Consider the following 15,691-nt stretch of genomic DNA (forward strand, 5'->3'; position numbering starts at 1 on the left):
TTCATTTAGATCACTCTGGAAAGACACATCTGAAGATTTATTAAAATGTTACCTTTGCTAAAGCATTTAGAATAAATTTTCATAAAATAAATACTGCAATACAATATACACAGCAAACCCTACCAATAGGATAGAAAATGATACATTATAAAAATACACTTCATAATAATGTTTCACTTCAGAAAGTAGAAATTAGACTTGAGTGCTCACAAGCTAGGTCTACATTTTCATTTACAGGATGTACCAGAGTTATTTCAACAAGAGAAGGCATGATTGCTGGGAGAAAGGATACCTTTGACAAGATCTAATTTATTCTTTTCTTTATCAAGCTCTTTTATAAAGTGGAAATTGCTCCAGCAAATGTCCTAAATATACTGAGTACAGACATTACTTACTCTAAACCAGAGCACGATATTGTGTGTAACTGGTATTCTCATCTCAGTTGCTTTATATTTCAAATTGAACAGAAAAACAGTTTAGAAGATTTAATTTTTTATAAGATAGCCTTGTTATTTAAAAAAAAAAAAAAAGATGAGACATGTAAGTATCTACCAGCAAAATACCATTTTTGCAAGCATATTTACAGTTCACTATTACTTAAGTATGAGTACCGAATTCAAGGCTACTGAAATACACTGACTAGCAGAGAAAGCTGTTTCATTCTTGCTATGATGAAGATACAAATACAAATTAAGAACACTTATTTACCTCACATAAGCTGTTCAGGTGGTTGTGTCATTTTGCAAGTGGAACCCATTTAAGAAATGCGTAATTTACATGAGATTTGAGTTTATTATTTCCATGTATTTAATACTATATGCATTATCACAGTGACTGTACCATACGGACAGTACTGAAGGGAGGTTGTAGACAGACGGATGTTGGTCTCTTCTCCCAGGCGGCCAGTACCAGAACAAGAGGACACAGTCTCAGGCTGTGCCAGGGGAGCTTCAGGCTGGATGTTAGGAAAAAGTTCTATACAGAAAGAGTGATTGCCCATTGGAATGGGCTGCCTGGGGAGGTGGTAGAGTTGCCATCACTGGAGGTTTTCAGGAGAAGACTTGATGGGGTGCTTGGTGCCGTGGGTTAGTTGCTTGGGTGGTGTTGGATTGGTTGATGGGTTGGACGTGATGATCTTGAAGGTCTCTTCCAACCTGGTTTATTCTATGTATTCTATGTATTTCATAAGGTAGAAAGGCAAAAGCTTCCTAAATACCTCTCACTATCCTAGCAAAATTCAGGTCTAGCAGAGAACTTCTATGACAGAAGTTAAATCTTGAAAGCAGACAAAACATTTTTAGGAATTAAAAGCAATCTAGCATTTTAAAATTTCATTTAATTTTCCCCTCTAAAAGCTACTGCCTGTTACACAGCTCTTTTACACTCCCAACTATACAAACAAAAATTTAGAAAATCAAGTTGTATTTAACTGACATCCTAAGGTATACATAGTATTTGCATATTTATCCACACCTACATGCTGAGTCCTGCATGAGTGCTTTTCAGGGAATCCAGTGGGGGTGGGGGTGGGGAAAGGAAGGGGCAAAAACCAATCAGTAGGGAAATATGTTTATTCCTTAGCCATTCTGGAGCTGCAGTAAGAAAACCATTCCATCTGAATGGATGCAATGCTCCAGGTGGTGGGGAGGGAAAAGAATACTCATCATTAACATACTCTGATTCATTTGGGTGAATTCCAAAAGACTGGGTCAGGAAAACAAGTATCATCTTGTCTTCCCCAGATAACTTTTCTGGTTGTGGTATCCTCAGAGAGACAGACTGGTTTTGTTCTGGTGCAGCTGAAGTCTAACACCATTTTACCTATACAACTTATGAGGGAGTAAAGATAAATCTAGTGTACAGATCCTCTGTAAATCATTTTTGATGTGACAGTTCCCATTCTGCAATTCTAAAATTGAAAAGACATGTTTCTACTTTTGAAACATGCAACATAAGTAGTTTATTTCCCAATAATATATATAAAATTCTGAACTTGTCATGGTATTTTTGATGAGTCCACTAAATTTCAGAATTAGAAAAAGTGGAAAATGAACAAAAAATGACAATTACTTTTTGTTGTTGTTTGTTTGTTTGATGCACAGGATAATGTGTCTTACTTTAAGGATCAATCAAGAACTGAATATAGTTCATCACGTCTATAAATACAATAATCACATTATTATTCATTAGAATATTATTTTTTAAAATTATTAAATATGTTTGAAAACATATAACAAAAATACTGCTAACACCTTTTGCAAAAGTGTCTGTTGGCCTGGCCATTAATTGTGGTTTAAAACAGATGCCATTTTGTTTCTCACTCATCTAAATAGGTTAGTCTGACCCATATAAAAGTGAGGTTATTCAGCAGTAGCTTCATATTCCTTGCAACCCACTGTGCCACAGTTCTCAGCAGCATTCCTCTATCTCTTTACATGAAAAGAATGTCAAGGTCGTTGCACATCATCACATAGTTTGCGTATAAGGGTGGGGAGAACAATATTGAAGCATTTAAGTGCTTTGGTAAATGGCAAATGACATTGCTAAGCTATTACAAATAAAAAATAACCATGTGAATAAAAGTAGCTCTCATGCACACATTAGTTAACGTGCTTAAGAAATTAATGAGAATTGTAATTTATTTTGGTTTGCAGCAAATTTAAAAACTGAGAATAACGAGCACAGTACTGTCTGCTACTTATAGTATGTAAAGTTATATAAGTGCAGGTAACTTACACTCTTCATAAAGAGCCCAAACACACTATAGCAATTCTACCCCAAACTCCACATCCATTTTTTACCTTTACCTGCTTTAACTCCTATTATGTTTGGCAATTTAATCTGTTGTAATAGATTATAATTTGATCTAACACCCATCATTAAAATCTTACTATTATTCTTGTAATTCTAAAGTAGAGTTCAGGCTGCTGTCAGAGGAACCTTTAGTTTAGGATGTAGGCTAATTACAGCTTTGGTAGATCAGGCTTACACAGCAACACTACAATAAAATGTTTTCATTTTACACATAATTCAAAGTAATCTTTAGACCAAAGTCTCCATAGACTACAACATAACAACAAACACGGTAAATAGATGCAACTGATAAAGGGATCACAAGGAATCAGTGAGATATTGCTAGACAAAATAATAAACAATTTCACTAACAAATCACCCTCTTATCTCATAGTTATTACTGCCTTTTAATGTAATATTCAAGGAAATGTGAAGCAGATATTTGAATTGCAATAATGAGAGTCTGTTTACAGGAAACCTCCCCCAGGCTGGAGAAGCACCCCAGAGTAAAACTTAAAATTGTCTTTATTTATATTCCAATTTAGTAAGCATTATTTGGGAACTAGTTGTCTCAGTGACAGACAAATGGCAAATGGGGATTACGCACAACAATCTTTATAGTAAGATAAAGTAATTTATTCTTAACATAATTGAGTAAAACTGCTGGGAATATTCTACAACTATGTATTACCTCCCAAAAGACCTGCTGCATTGCATATAACTATCTGCACACATGAAAAAGCAACCTAAACATTGCACATAATTTACTAACTTCATTTTTTTTTAGTACTTTTTTTCCATTTCTCAACTAGGCTTCCTATAAAAAGAAACAGTTTGTTTCTGAAAAATTACTAGAAAGCACTAACAGCAATTTCTGGATATTTTTCTTCTTTATTTCATTCATAAAAAGGACCAATTCTACTACACAGAAGATTTTTGCCAAGAAAAGAAAAAACAAACAAAAAACTTTGCTATGATTTATTTCACAAATTTTCTGATACTGTCTTTGTGCAGAAACATAAAATTGACAAAGCAAACACACTGGAATTGAAGTGCAGTTCCCTGGTCCCGCACCTTGTAATTTCTGAAGCAGTGATAGTCCTAGGGTTTATCCAAGTCAAACTAAAAAATAGTTGGAAGGTTGCAAACACTTGACTGTTTCCTTCCATTCAGTACAACAGTTATACAACTGTATCCCTGTTACCTAGGAAATGGCTGAAAGCTAGATTCTGAGTGCTATTGTGCCCATAGACAGTATTGAGTGAAGAATTTGCCCATATTACAGAAAAAATAAAAAGTTGCATTTGACAGTTTAAGCCTTACTTAATTTGCAGGAGAAACATATAAGCAATCTCAAAACTATGAAAACTTGGCAAACGAATATACACATTATTCTTAACACCTGTAGAAAAAATAATAAAGATTCAGCTAATAGTTTAGAAGCCAAACCTTAAATCCAAAATCAGGTATCAGATTTTATTATGGAGTTTGTATAAAAATAGTGTAAGGAAGGCATTCAGACAGAAAGGAGGAATTCGGAAGGACGCAAGGAATTCAGAAGGAAGGAATTGGGAAGGAAGGAAAAAAGGAAGGAAAGGAGGAAGGTATGAAAAAAAGAAAGGAAGGACAAAAGGAATTTGGAAGGAAGGAAAGGAAAGAATATAACATCAATGAATGAAATGAAGACAAAGGATTTCTGTTCTCAGTTCTGCCACCATTTTCATGACTAATCTAAGCACTTTAACCTTTTCTTGTCTTAGTATCTCCATCTACATAGCACAGACTACTCCTGCGTCTAAGAGCTATAAATTATTAAAGGAGTATGTATCTCCACAAAAGTTATCAGCTGCTGATAGAATTGGATATTTTATGATTTTGATCTGAGTTGTATCCATATAGTACAAATGGTTTCCACAAAACTATTTTTAATTTAAAATGAAAATAACTGAATCTCCCAGAAGTGGCAACTACTTTTCATTGGACCATACTGCATATGAACAGTTTTAAGTACTCCAAAATGGATACACATAAATCAGATTGTTGGAAATGGAATAGATCTGATAAGAAGCAAGCCTATTGTTAATGTATCTTCAACATGCATTTTGAGTGTATTCAGGATAATCCAAGTAGTCAAAATGATTCACTGCAAAATGACAAATTATATTCCACAGAGGAAAAATGTGAAATTAATTCAACATAGCCACACACATATACACAAAGTAACACAGACATGTACACTTTCATGGGAGCATACACACCCCTACACACATGATGAAGAAGTCGCTACAGGTATGGTCTAACATCCATTAAATTTTAACATAACACAGGAAATATGAACTCAGTTTTAAACGTAACAGAAAAGACAATTTGCCCTAATAGATATGAAAACAATTTTATGATTCTATGATTTTAAAACACAAAAACTGTTTGGGTTTAGTTAAAAAAAACTTCACGTTCACATATCATTTCACAATTTTTCAGTATCAAACTCTTTATTTTTCCAAATCTAGATCTCAACTATGTTGGCCTTTATTCTCTGCATTCCTCACTGAAGCTCTGGAACTGCACATGGAGAGAATCAGTCCATTTGTAAATAGACTTAACTTTTGATCTCTGGTCCAGAGGTTGAGGAGGGTGGAGAGGAGAGCTTTACACTCAAAATTAGTATTGATCAATAAAAACTCCCTGATAAGCAGGGATTAACATCAAGACCTTTCCCTGTTGCAGCTGCATTCTAAATAAAAGGTGAGAATTTTCTACCATTTTTTTCAAAATATGAGAGATTAGGGCTGCAAATCTTAGTCCTGCACCTGTTCAGCTTTACATATTCAGGGTGCCAAAAAAACCACAATAACAAAAAAACAAAACAACAACCCCCCCCAAACCAAATTAAAAAAAAACAAAATGAAACAAACCACCACAAGCAAAAAGCCCCCCAAACCACAGAAAACATGGCATTTTTAATATCTCTGGGTTTGGCTTTCAGAGGTTTTTTGGTGGTGGTGGTGGTTTTGTTGTGGTTGTATTTTGCTTGATTTTTTTTAAGCTAATTTATACAGCACTCCATCAGCACATGGGCAGCTTTATGCCATATTTTGTAGCATACTTTCCAATGACAGATTTATTTTCCTAAATCTAAATTCAGCATTATTATCAAAGTTAGATACTTGTATGATTAAAGTCTTCAGTTATTCTGTGTAAATAGGTCGAAGCAGCTGTAAGAATTGCTAAGAACCTACAACGCATGTTTATATACAATATGCATACAAAAATACCTCTCACATACATAAACACCTTATTATCCAGAAACTGGAAGACAAATTTGAAATTTTGAAGTTATATCTGTTAGGGAAATATCTCTAAATGATTACCATAGCTGGCATATGAAATAGAATTGAAGCTAGCTTTTCAAAGTCTTAGTTCTACTTTCTAAATATGAAATAAAGTCCTCTTCTAATATGTTACCAGTTAAAATGCTCTTATCCATTCTGATCTTTCCAAACTATAGATCTTAAGACAGACAACATAATTTTATTTAATTACACACTCGTACAAGTCTGGTGTCCAGACTTATGTCTTAGACTTATGTCTGGGGACATAAACAGCTCTACAGTGCTTAAATAACAAATACTTAAGATAAATTATTCAGATTTTCCTTAAAAAATGTACTGTTTAGGCTAGAAGCTGAATCAAATTTGCATTAAGAAACTAGACAAAAATAGTGTGTGGGGGGTGTGTTGTGGGTTTGTTGGGGTTTTTGTTAGAAGAAATTTTATGTGAAGTGATAAAGATTAATCATAAAATTAGCTATAAAATGGAAAAAAGTACCAATATCATCATTTCAGGTAGTGGTCTACAGGGAAACATCTATTTGTACCTACAGGTTAGTTAACATATCATAGATCTCTTGGTAGAATAAAATAGGTCATACAAACCTTTTCCTTCAAGATGACATTTGAAAGCCATAGCAGGTTGACAATAATAAAAAACCCCAACATTTTCCACAGATGAGAAAACACTGTCTGGTTTGCATGTTAAGTATCACAAATGCCGTAAGTAGAGCAAGTATAGAACTCATAAATGCAAAACTCTTCTACAGTATTGACCCTGCCTTCAAACAACTGGTAAATCCATACTGATTTTAACCAATGGTACCACTTTTACCACCAACATTTAGAATAAATAGAATAAACCAGGTTGGAAAAGACCTTCAAGATCATCGTGTCCAACCTATCATCCAACACTACCCAATCAACTAAACCATGAAACCAAGCATCCTGTCAAGCCTCGCCCTGAACACCCCCAGTGACGGCGACCCCACCACCTCCTCAGGCAGCCCATTCCAGTGGGCAATCACTCTCTCTGTGTAAAACTTCCTCCTAACCTCCAGCCTAAACCTCCCCTGACACAGCCTGAGACTGTGCCCTCTTAATGTCTTGAGTGTTTACTTCATGTTATTCTACCATAAAAAAAAAAAAAGAAGAGACAAATGTAAGCACATTTAACAAATGTGCTCAATTTTCCACACATATCAGAATATATCCAATATGTCATTCTTTTCCCACTATATGCTGAAGAGACTACTTATTCCCTCATTTTTTGTTTTCTTGCATCCACTTCAAGCTTTCAGATCAGTTTTTCTGTCACATGTATTTAAAACAATCCTTCAATTTCATAAGTAAAAATTAACATAGGACAAGATGATAATCTGTACTTCCTTGTACTTCCTATCTTATTTAAAGAAACACTGAGAGAGAAAAAGAGAAAAGCAGTGGGTTCTGAAAGAGGCAACTACTTCTAAATATGAAGATTTAAATGGGAGTTTAATGCAGCATTTTATCTTCCCCTCTAGGTGAAGTTAAGCACTGCTGTTAGTCTTCCTCCCACAGGGTTTAGAGAATTTTTGACATGCGGTATCTAGAGTGATACTATGAAAGCTATGAACGGCTATAGGCTTATATTAAAAAAAAAAAAAAAAGTAAAAAAAATTAAATAGTATTTCAACTCCAGCAGAGAGATGCTGATGGGATGTAAATTTATAAATTTATGTAGAGTTCTTCTTTGGCTTCTCAGGAAGCATGTGTCAGAGGGTTCTCATTTAAAATAAATTACCAAAAAAAAATTGAAAGAGATGAAACATGACTTACATTAAGACACAATCTTGCCTTTCCCAAGGGCTTCCTAGAGATAAGAAGTATTTATAGGTTTATCAAGGTGAAATCTTAGGACTAACTGAAATAGTACTACAGTTAAAAACAGTTCTGTTGCTCCATTCCTATTTCTTCTCCTCCATCACATACTTCCCCACTTCCTCTGTTTCATATTTAGTACAGTTGGCTTTTGGTGATAATTAGAGAACTTACTATATTCAGCCTTTTGCTTTGGGGGAAATAAAATTATATGTGTGTGTGTGTGTGTGTGTGTATACATGGAACCAAAAGTTTGTTCTAATTCCAAATAACATTTTAAGCCATCTTTTAGCCTATTTAATTAATTAAGAATAATCAAACCCATAAATAAACTTACTTTAAAAAACTTCCTCTTGAAATATCTATATTACACTTACCCTTGCAGTATTTCTCTGGGTACTAAGGTTTCTATCTTTTTCTCAGAAAGAGTCAGGGGAAAATGCCATAAGGATTTAAGACCATCCTCAGATTATGAATGTGTTGAAGAGGTTCTTTCTCCTCAGTCTTGCCATCTGCTTGTGTTAGCTTTGTAAGTTTCACTATCCTGCTTTTTTTTGGTAACACAGTTGAGTATGAAATGGACAAGTTGAAATAAAAGGGCTATTACTTGTTAAGCATAAGTAATCCATATATGGTTTTGAGAGAGCTTAAGGTAAACATCACTTGACCATTAGGCAATTTTTTAAAAGGGTAAAATCAACCCAGGTTGAGACAATGCCAGGCAAGCCCTGAGAGAGATGTTCTGTACTATGAGATCAATACAAAGTGCTTTGTGAGATGTTTTTGCTGCTGTGTTTGTTTGTTTGTTTGTGAATTTTTTCCCTAATCCAAAAGGAACAAAAAATAAATAAATAATGGGGGGAAAAAAAAAGAAAAGTCACATTTTACAGTGCTATTCATCTTCAAGGCACAATTACAGTATAGGCTACAGCAATTCAGAGGAATCTGAACTACAATGAACCAAGGTCAGTAAGTGTACGTGATGAAACTTGATTTTAGTCAGCCCAAAGAAGAGGTGTAAGTGGTGCTTCCCAGGGTGAGCATTCTAGTTCTGTACTTATTCTCTACCTTTTCTGTCCTTCTCAGAGACACAAGGGAATATGCTGGTTTGGTGACGGAAGATGGAACCAAAATGTATAAACTGAAACCCAAGAAAAGGAACATGAAATTTGCTTTTGAATTCACAGCAGAACTTACACTAACCACACTGGTCTGGCCCCAAAATAAGAGCAACTGAACAGGCTGGTAAATCTTAACAACTTCACATATCACACCCAAGTTAAGAGATTCCCTGCTGTATTTTGTGTAGGCTTGAAATTGCATTTTGAAGTTTAAACAAGTTTTGAAAGCTGATTGGTTATGGTTGGGGAAGACAATGTCAAAGGATTTTAGTGTAATTAGAAACCTTGCTGAGACTTGTGTGGAGCTCCTTTATTTTAATGTTATCATGTCAACAACTATACTTTAAATTTTCATATGCTTAAGTAATTCACTGCTCCAGAAAAAAGGAAAAAGGTGATGTAGGAAAAGACAACATTGTACTATGAAGATAGATACCAGTATCTCTCTCAGTTATGCCTGAAGGGCTTAAATACCTTAACCATGGCTGCTAGCATTTTTTAATGGCACATCACAAGTCTTGCAATATTATGATATGATGGATGATGTGACGGTAAAATACCGTGGCAATAAACATTGGTATTTCTGTTAAAAACTCTGTATTCTCTTTACAATAATTTGGCATCAAACACATGCATCTGAATGCTGGTTCATATCAATCCTCCAGTTACCAAGTCCTGTAAATCCATGCAATAAAAAAGCTAGGTCTACATAAGCTCACTTTCACTTACAGATGCAGTTTGTATCTTGCAAAGTTGTGGGGTTATACACAAATGCATTTTGACTCGTCATCTGTAATCAAAACTGGGATTGCTTCCTTTCATAGACAGTCACAGAAAAGGCTACCTAGAGAGAGTTGATCAATAATTTTATTTGATCTTCACTATAAAGAAACAAATGTTCCAGTCAGAGATTTCTGTATACAACTACAAAAAGTCTGCTGACATAGTAGTTGTTTCAAAGATATTACTGTCTGTTTTTATGTACAGCCTTGTATCTTTATTCCTCATCTGTGGTTTTCCGTAGAAAGACATTACAGCAAAAATTACTCATCAGTTTTTCACCAATTGCAAGAAAATTCTAATTTATTTTCTTACAACTGAAGCTTTGCTTTTGTTTTAGAGTTTTGTTTAGTGTTTCAGCCAAAAACATCCTTAGTCACATAGACTCTCATATTTTAAAAGTACTTCAATTTCTATTAATGTTCAGATATTTTTGTTGTTTAAAGATACAATCCATGTAATTCATTATTATTAGCTTATGATGCCGATTGAATTCAAGTTAAATTTTGGCAAAACTTACACATGAAATTAAAGCCATCTTTCCCATTACTTTTTAGGGAGAAAGTATAATTAGACAAAGCTTGCTTTAAAAACAATGAGTTTAGGTCTTTCAAAAACAAAAAAAAAAAGGCACACATGACAAATAACAACAAAAAAAGAACAAATAAAGCTGAAATTTAACTGAAACTTCAGTATTTTATAATTATGCAATTGCATACAGTAAAATACATTACAGCTAAATCCCCAGTTTTCCACCACACTGTATTTCTAACCTTTCTAACATAAGACTGTATCTATATCACAATGTAAAGGTCTCCCAAGAATGACAAGTAAATAGATTTTTTGGAAAAAAAATATTTGGAAAGTATTTGTAACAAGCTGGAAACAAGATATATGCAGGGCACAGAATCTCTAATGCAAGAGAGCAAGTATACACACATATACATACAAAAACAACAACCAGATACACATATGCAACAACTGAAAATACTTAATTGTTAAGCTTTTTTCACATACAAAGAAAAAAACCAGCATTGAATACCTTGAAACATAGGACAGAAAATGATTGAAATTTGGTGCCATAATGCTAACTTAGTGGCTTTGTATTTTGCTAGAAATTGTATGATACAATTTTTCACAAGAATTACAGAATTTTCACATTTTCTACCCACCATCTCACTGCTCTGAATCAGTATGGCTTTGGCATTATTTTTCTTCTGAGGCAATGCCACATGGATTAGAAATCCATCACTTCCAGTCGGTTTTCCTAACCTAAGAAACAATTTTTTCCAAGAATGTGCAGAGTGTGTTGTCATGTCTTCGCTTTATACTTTTAAGTGATGGCCTTTAATAAGTAGAGTTCCTATGACATGAAGTACTGAAAGTTGTACCACATTCAGCTTTCCTGAAGAGTCAAAACACTTTTTGTACACTTTTTTTATACAAGGTTCATCAAAAATGCCTTCTCAGAAACGTATGCCTACACTCTGCAAAAAGTTACTATGGTTTATCTCCTATTATTAGTTCATACAATACACAACTTGCAGCTAAAATTTAGAGAAGATATTATAGGAAGCGACCTGACTGAATTTGGTCTTGATATGCCTCTTTTTACTAACTGAAGTGATTTAAATGTGATCCTATTTTAAGAAAAGTTTAGAAGATGCAGAAAGTATTTTCTTCCTTGAAGTTTCTGAAAAACTAGAGAAAAACATTTACATTTTATTAGAATTCAAACAAAAATGCCCCATTCTGTTCAAAATCAAACATAATAAAATTAGTTAATAATTACAAACCACTCTTCCCTTTTCTGCAAGTAAACAGTCTGTCTTCTACCTTCTTCAGGTATTACTGAACTTTAATTCTTAGCTCTACAAGAACATACTGGAACTGGAAATTTCATATACAATGACATTTCAAATTGTCACCTGAAAACATGACCTCATGAGAACTTCAGCTATATGAATTCTATAAGCAACACTTAGCCATGACTCTTGAACACAAGGCATTCATCAATGCCAACAACTGTGATAAAGATCTCAACAAGAAATACTTCCATCACAATTTCGAATGTGTATCTGTTGAAAAAGCCTCTCAACTCTTCTGCATACACAGCTGGTAAGAAAACTGTCTTTATCTAAGAGACATGCACACCAATGCAGTCAGAAGGTAACAAGAATCCAACAAGATTTCCTACCATTTTAGCATCTCTGTTTTTCATGTCAGCACTTTAGTTGATCAAAATAGTATGAAGAGATTGTTGTGTGGTTTATTTGCCCTACTTGTAATTTCAATTTATTACAGTATTTTTTGCATTCTCTCTGTGACTGTAGGATAGTGTTTTGTTAGTAATTTATCACAGCTATCTTCCAACTCCAGTGAAAACTGTCTCTTAAACAACTCAAGAAAAGTGCCAGACATACCAAGACGTCTATATAAGGAGCGCCATATGTGTGCCAATCATTACTAGTAACAAAATTATATGCAGTCCATCTTTCCATCTTTTGCTTGTGAACCAAAGATAACACACACATGTTATTTCAGCATTCACTTAATTTTGCTGATGGATTTTAACATCTGTCAGTATATACACTAAACAGAGTTAACTTTCAAAGTAAGCATGGAATAAAATTACCAATTGAATAGATTTAATGATTCTGTAATCACATTTCTTCCTTGGAACACTGAATTTTGTCAGAGGGGTCTTGTTTCTTTTTGTGGGTTTTTGGGGTTGGGGCGGGGGGGGTTGTTTGCTTGCTTGTTTATTTGTTTTGTTTTATACATGAAAAGTCTGATTGCCTTTTCTTATCCTAAGTTTTTAGGATAAAAATAGATATTTTTAAAAATCAGGCTATACTCTTACCAAATGACAAGAGGTGACCTGCAAGAGCATTTGTGGATAAAAATACCATAGAACAATTCTTGTCATAATTCTTAGAAATTATACAAATGCCTACAAATTGAAGAGACCCTTAACTGTGGAACATTACCTATTTGTTACAAAAAGGAACTGTGCATGTTTAATAATAGCAATTAAAATCTCTATTAACTCTCTGAAACAATAAATTAAAAAAAAAAAAACCAAAACCCAACCACACAAACAAAGACCCCATTTTTTTCAGAACTATGGAAGCAATTAGGAACTATGGGAGTGATCATTACATTCCTTAACATAATAGTAAAACTAATTTTCAAAATACTATATTGTCACATATATTATTTTAGAGTAAAAGATGCAGTTTCAAACGTAATATTCCTGATACATGCGTTGACAAAGATCAGTAGCAGCTGTGCTAGTTAACAAAACTACAACAGCAGGAAAGTAACGTGAGATGAAGGCCTGGACAACAGGAACTCCAAGCACAAATTTATTGTGAGAACAGGTTTATTTGAATTTTTACACTGCTAAATGACAGAAACAAATGTGATGCAAGTTCAAAAATAGAAGTGGATACATTAAAGAATAACTCCCATTAAAATGTCAGCTCCTTGCCATAGTATACTACTGTTACTGTTCCAGAGAAAATATGATGTCATAAATTATGACATAAATAAAGCATGTTTTTAAACTACATAAATTTCACCTTGATTGGTTTCTTGAAATAGCAGGCACAGATCTGATTTAGATAGTATTAACTTGATTTTAATTTCTTATGCTAAGCAAGCTTCAAAAAGCAATTAATATCGTGATAAAGACTTTTCTCATATAAAGATACAATTGCAATACTACTATCAGATCACTTCGTGAGTGTGGTCAAACCATTCTATTTTTGCACACTCATTCTAATTTGGAATTAAAGTATAAAGAATTCACAGAAAAAAATAGGTACTGTTGAAAAACATGCACTGAACAACAGTGACAAAAATCTCCAGTGATTCAGTATGGCTGAGTTCTGTACACAAGACTTTTACTTGAGATCTACTTCCTTGATTTTTAAACATCTAAATTTCATGTTCAAAAATCCCTCTCTAAAAAGCATGTATTAACTACTCTTACTTTTTAAGTCTTCTAATTCTAGTATCCATAAGTATACAAAACTGATGTAAAAAGCTAGACTCTTTAGTACATTGGAAAGAAAATGATACTGTGATATGTAGCCCACTGTGTGAAGGGATTACACACATTTTAATTATTTGTAAGGCTGAGTGGGCTTGACATCAGTTGGTCTCTAGACCTTGACTGCAAAAGGATGAGGAGGGAAAAACATGGTGAGGAGGTTCATATTCCAAGATTATTTTCAGGTTAGGTAACTTTCATAGCTTTCTACAACTGACAAGTAACCAGAATTTAGTTTATCAAATTCATAGAATGACTTTACTTGGATTTGGGGTTTTCCTGGCTTGTTTGTTTTAAAGGAAAACAAGAATACAACATTTCCCATTTCAGCACTTCTCAGAAATTCACTATTCTCCCATTAGCTGTATTAGCAGAAAATAAATCCATGTTTAGATAAAGATTTTCACTTTCGTAAATTAATGAGCATATTTCACCTTCTAACCTCAGCTAATCTGTTGTTAGAATAGATAATCAAGATCATCCAAATATTCAAAATATGATTTTTAAGTCTCAAACAGATGGTGTTTAGAAAATTACCAGTAACTAGAATTCTGCCAGATACATGTTCACATGTACCTTTATATCTTATTACTTCTAAAATGAGTTAACCTTTTTTGTGGCCCTGTAACAAATGGGCAAAACATAACGTGTAAATCAGAACCTGGTCCCTTGTACATATAGTGTGTATTTCACTGAGTTGGATTGAATAGGAAGGGAAGCAAGTACACATGACATGGAGTTTCTTCAAAACTCTAGAAAACTCTGACCACATCATTTCAAAACTTTAGGGACTGCAAGCAATGCCCTGGCCATTTAAAATTACTTTGAGTCCTTCCTGTGAATAAGGATCTTTTCGTTAAAGTCTGTCAACCATAGCTAATTCAACAAGGGCACACTGCTGTGTGACAGTAAACAGAAACAGCAAGAAACCATGATATAAGTCTCCAAGAAAAGGACGTTGTGGTTACATTTGTAGGTCATTTAAAATGTGCTATAAGTCTTCAAGGCAGTTTCACTCCGACTTGTCAGAGTTTCAATTCAATCTGTTATTTTTCAAAAACTCACAAAGACAGTCAAGAAACTTGGAGCTGCATTTGAGATCTACTGTTTTATACATCACTAACTTCACAGAGTCACAAGTCTTTCTGAAAAAAAGATTCAGTCATATGAGAAGACATAGTACTGAAGATGGAAATTCACTACAAAATATGCATTTATGTTTGGGCACCTAGCCCAAACAGTGCTTGCATGTATTCCAAAGAGATGTGGATGTGAATAGTCTCCTTCTGGACAGCCCTTTCAACTGTGAATAACCTAAACCATGAATGCTTGAAATTCATTTGGAGATGGTATGTATCACCAGAGAGAGAGAGGGGTGACCCCCAACTCTAACCTAGTCTAAGTAATAGAGAAATGATCTCACTAAGAGGAGGACACTTTGCTTAATAGCCTTAATTCTTATGTTATGTAAATTAGCGTGTGCCAGAGCAGTGAATTACAGCCTATTCTCAGAATCTGTTCTTCTGATGATAAAGCTTGTCTGACCTTAAAGACAGTAAGGACAACCTTCCTGGACTTGAATGAGTGGCCAGGTTCCAGAGATATCCCTGGGGCATCTTGCCACACTCGGTCTCAGATACTGAACAGGTGCCAAAGGGGACCAAGAACTTCAAGAACAAAAACTGGAAAAGAAAAATTTATTTCAGAAAAGATTTAAATGTGGAGCTCTGACTCAGAAAAGTGAGATCACC

General features: G+C 34.2%; 1 protein-coding gene across 1 annotated transcript in view; it reads right to left on the reverse strand.

Annotated features, from left to right (window-relative positions):
* FSTL5 (follistatin like 5) overlaps positions 1 to 15,691 on the reverse strand; it is a 246,145-nt gene that overhangs the window by 114,904 nt on the left and 115,550 nt on the right. The gene's annotated exons all lie outside the window — the stretch shown is intronic.

This window comes from Dryobates pubescens, chromosome 1, assembly GCF_014839835.1.
Source record: "Dryobates pubescens isolate bDryPub1 chromosome 1, bDryPub1.pri, whole genome shotgun sequence".
NCBI classification, from domain to species: Eukaryota; Metazoa; Chordata; class Aves; order Piciformes; family Picidae; genus Dryobates; species Dryobates pubescens.